This window comes from Sparus aurata, chromosome 16, assembly GCF_900880675.1.
Source record: "Sparus aurata chromosome 16, fSpaAur1.1, whole genome shotgun sequence".
NCBI lineage: Eukaryota > Metazoa > Chordata > Actinopteri > Spariformes > Sparidae > Sparus > Sparus aurata.
In genome coordinates this window covers 23,208,713-23,213,973 of record NC_044202.1, presented here as the reverse complement: position 1 = coordinate 23,213,973, position 5,261 = coordinate 23,208,713, and positions in this window count along the sequence as shown.

Sequence of the window (5,261 nt, the reverse complement as noted above, 5' to 3'; positions counted from 1 at the left end):
ATGTATAGAAATTCCTAGCCAAATTTTGAAATTTCCAATGATACCACATATGTCAGGCCCATTTTTAGCAAAATGAAAAAAATAAGCACATTTATGTAAAAAAAATTAAAAATTAAAAATAAAATAATGGAAAGAAACCAAGAAAAAAGAAAGAAAATTAAACCCTCCATCTCCATCTGGTTTTACGACCATATACAGTATGTCGACTGCAAAAACAGATTATCAAGGCCAATTTTGATGTTTTCGGGCTCGACCAGGACCAGGTTCCACAGACGATTTTTCAGCCATCTCACTGAAAACCCATTGACGGATACAAGGTAACCAGAAGTGACATTTGCAATGATATGAACACAACATAGATCAGCCATGGAGCAGAAAGCCTGCTCAACTGTGTATTATGTGGTTCACTAAATGTCTTGTCTTTATAAGCATGGTGATTTTTGAAAAATGAACATCTCATTGTTCTTTCAACCCAGTCTTTTTGTGGGCTCAGTCTGGAATGCATCGACAAAACTGCTGCTGGCAGGTACCCGTCCTGATAAGTGGCACTCACACCTGCAGATTGTGGGCAAGTTATGGATTTGCTTTGGTTTGGCGGATGTAGACCTCTTTGCCACAGCAGAGAACACTCACTGTCCCAAACGGTCATCCATGCACGGCCAGCCTGGATCACTAGGGACATGACCTTTTATGAGACTTCACGCATTCCCTCCATTTCCTCTCCTTCTGATTTTCCTCAGGATGGTGAGGACACTATGCACTTGGGCATTCTTGGTGGTGCCAAATTGGCCACAGAGACCAGCAGTAATAGACAAGAATGAGATGCTGAGGAGCCACCTGTTGCATGTTCCTGAAGTTATTATAACTAAAGTTCAGGGACAGGATCATTTGCCACCTGAGCCATTCTAATGAAACCACTTGGGTCTCATTACGGCAAACACCCATGCCTTTTCCAATTCAATCACCTGTACAGACCTATATAGGTGGGCCTAACAATTTCTCTCCCATTTGGCCCAAGTTCTCACAACCCTCCCCCTCCAGACCCTTATCAGAGTTTAGCAACTGATGTCATGCTTACAGGGATCATCCCGTGGCTTGCCACTTCTCTATAAATATGTCAAGCTATCGGCAGCATTGTAGCAGTCTCTAGTGTTAGTTCAGAGATGTTATGGCTTGTCCCCAGGTGCTTATTCCGTCGATGCAAAGTTTTTCGGAGGGAGCAAGACGGAATCGCCCAGCCTGGAAGTGTCTGGTTCCCTCCTGGGACCTCCAGGTGTCGCTCTTTTGTCTTCCCCCTTTTGAGCCATTTGCCAGTCTTGACCTCCAGCTTCTTTGTTGTAAGAATGCTTTCTTATTGACTGTTGTTTCAGCCAATTGGGTGAGCAAGTTGGTTGTGCTCACTGCAGGTACCTTATGTCTCAGGTTTGGGGAAGGTGACACCTCCTCCACCTCATCTATTTAAAGAGCCTGAGAGACTTCACAATTTGTTTTCCTGTGGTTCTATGTTGACCACACTACATCCTTCCACACTTCAGTCAAGCTGTTTCTATCATATGGTGGGGCAGGCCCATTTCAAAGCAGTGTCTGACCCATTGGATAGTGGATCTTACTGCCCTCACTTATGGGTGCGGATACCCCTTTAAGGATTGTGGCCATTCTATGAGGGGAATGGCTTCGTCTTGGGCGTTATTTCGGGGTGCATTATTGAAGATATGTGTGATGCAACTGCTGGGGTTTCCCCGTCTCCGTCAGCCTGAACCTGGCTTCATCCACTGTTCCCTGGTCTGTTCTTGGGATGGCAGTGGATGTTTGAATATTTCATTTGTTACCTGTCTGGGCCCACTTTTGTGTTACATACCACTATTGGCTCACTTCCATTAACTATATATACACACACACACACACACACACACACACACACATATATATATATATATATTTATATGTTATTATTATTATTGTTTTCTAATATTGGCCAACTAATCGGCTATCAGCTTTTTCCCTCTCCCAACTATCGTATCAAATCGGTCTATAAAAATCCACTATCGGCCGACCTTTACTGCATAGTATGCCTTTAAGTCAGTGCTTAGTGCTAGTATGAGTGATGGTGTTATACTAGCTTAAGATTTTTTTAAATCAAAGAGCATTTTTCTATTCAGTCTATCCTTAATCTATTCGTAATAACAGCTGCTGAGACATGTGTTTGTGATAATGCTCAACTGTCATATATGTCCCACTCACATTTCTATACAGGCTATTACCTCCAAAGTGCTGGGTCTGAATGCTGCTGAGCTGAAATGGGATGGATGGAACATTTCATTCCTTCATGCTTTAAAAAAGGAAAGGGCATCTGAGAGAGCACTTCCACTGACATATATGTGTCATACATTGTTTATGAGGCATTCCACTAAAAAAAAAGGCCTGCTATACTTTTCATCTGTGCGGCACATGGATTAAGACTGAAAGAGGGAGATTTCTGTTGAAATCTTCAGATGGCTACATAGGCTGCTAAGATTAGCTTTATTATTTATTCAAGCTGATAGATGCTAAATGTCTTCATACAAATTCTCAGAATCTATCTTTATCTGTGTGTGCGTGTGTGGCTTCTTATACTGCTGGCATTGTGGGGGGCAGATTGAGTTTAGGACCTTTGCAAAGGAGAGACATTTAAAAACCTTTATGCTACAGAGGCCTTGAGCTGCCAGTTGACAAACCAACAAATACTGTGTTTAACAAACTGTAATTACTTAAAAATTAAAAACAGATTTCCTCTTTTATCAGAGACAGGAAGCTGGTGTGTTTTTTTATGTTTTATTTTTAACTTTTGCATTGTTTCAAACTTTTGGATGAATATGTGAGAATTTAATAGTTACAATTTTCTTTGCCTCAATTTTGTTAATCCAGGAACTGATCTAAGTGTTGTGCTTTCTAGCTGTGCCTTGATAACAGTGGTAGCAGAAACAATCTTAATGCATTGACGGAAAAGTGAAAACAGATGTTTATGTTAATCACAGTCAATAATTGTTGCCTCTGAAAGACTCAGGTTTCATTTTCCCATCTAAATGTGTTTTTACAGTCTCAGATCAGTTTGAAGTTGGTTAAAACAATGTTAGGGGCCTCCACAGGCTGGGTCTAAATAAACCCATCAACTGTTAGTGTTAAAACATGTACAAAAAATAGTGGACAGAGCCATAGTGACAACGTTTCTGAAGGGACAGAATGAAGCTCTAAGTGAAATGGTAATGGATGTCGCCATCTTAGCAGTACCTGACTCCACCTAGCTTCTGGCTAATCAGCAAAGGCCAAAGAGGCAAAGTGTGGATGGTGCGAGGGAGAGCCGAATGAAGGTTACTGAAACAAGAACACCTTGCTTAAAGCTACCAAGCCAGCTCTGGCTTACAAGCTAAATGTGTTCACACAATATGAAATACTAAATCACCTTGCATCATTAATTTGTGTCAGCCATGGAGCCATTTATCAGCCTTTTTTCATGCAGGGTCTTACTGACGCTGTCATCTATAAGATTGTATATTGTACGTACAAATTACCCACTGAGTGAGAGCAAGTAGACGGTCCAGTTGAGTGCTTGTCCTGCTCTTTTTGATTGTTTATTCCTGTGGTTGGGATAAGTCAGCCTGCTGCAGTTTGTCCTCCAATATACTGTCACCAGGTTGGTTTCCAACTTTTTTGGGCTATTATTTAAACAATTTTCATGGCAGACTGCTGATTATGAATTGAGAAGTCTCACTGAAGAAACACTGCTCTGTAATCTAGTGGTATGGTCCTAAAACAATATCCGTGGCAGAGGCATGACTGGAGAACAGAGGCAGAGTAGAACAGGTCAGTAGCTGGGCATGCTATTTAGCATGGTTAAATGCTCCAGAGGGAACACAACGGACATTTCTTTGTGCAGCATTGTGTCTGCTGTGCATCCTGGTTGTTCGTATTTTTTTTTTAATACATCAATGTGGACAAATGATCACAAGTCAGACCTGCATCCTCGTAGCATAACAAAATAGCGGCTTGGCCTTTCAGCAAGCTGAACAGTCATGTTTCCCAACCCATCACACACGCAGAGCATGGTTTGACACTCCAACACTGCCGTACAAGCCTGCAGCGTTTTGCTGCAGCACCTGATTTAGTCTGAACATACCCTAAAAGGAGCAGTTGCAGAGTTCAGGGAAACCTGCTTGCTAACTGTCATACTGACAGTTAGTCTTTCAGACAGACTCTTTATTTGACTCTTCATAATGATTTCACACATGGTTGGTCATCGCGGTGTCAAATATTTAACACCTCATTAATATGATAATTTTCATTGGTTGTTACCTCGCACACAGCTGCCAGTCACTGATTGGGCTGAGGATATCATCCCACTGTGCCATTACTATGCAGTTTATTATTATGGGCCAACATGGCTTTTTGTGTGTGTTGCCCCCTGGTCTGGTGGGTACCAGGGAGAGGTGTGTTCTGAACCCTGCAGCTCTGTATGTTGGAACAAAGAGGCAGAAAACTTAGCTTGCGTTCAGCTCAACTGCAGGATGTATTCTCTCCTTAACAAAAAGACATATTAGACAATTGACTTCCTGAGGTATTAACCAGAATACTTAGTATTGCGTCAGGTGAATTGCAGTACTTTCAAGGATAGCAGATATGGCAATATCTTACGAAAACATACATTCATCCATAGCATGTTAGTGCATTCAAAACAACAGCACCATGAAATAACAAAATGAATGTCCATATACACTGAACAAGACAAAACCAATTATCTCTCACTTGGTTACTGTCACGTTTTTCACAGCTTAACTCCTACCAAATTACACATAAAACTACAATATATTCTGGCAGCGAGTAACTCTCAACCTTTAGCTTTCAGCATTAGCTCTGGTTAAATCATAACAAATCAATGTGCTTATGTCTCTCCCCTAACCCACATATATTCATGCAACCACTCACATCTCTGTTAACTCAGTAACAAACAAAACAGACCCTTTTACATGTCTCATGGAACTTCAATTGTACTGCATCTTGTTAACGAGCTCATGAGCAACAGGTCCGCTAGCCTAGCATGGCAGTATATAGCGAACATCTCTATTTCCACACTTTACTGCAAAACGACTCAACTCTCAACATTACACGCTCCCACTTAGGATTCACAACGCAGTTATCCCTTATACTGGGGTACATGCTTATAGTTTTGAGGAATATTAACCCACCTGTATGTTGGAACAAAGAGGCAGAAAACTTAGCTTGCGTTC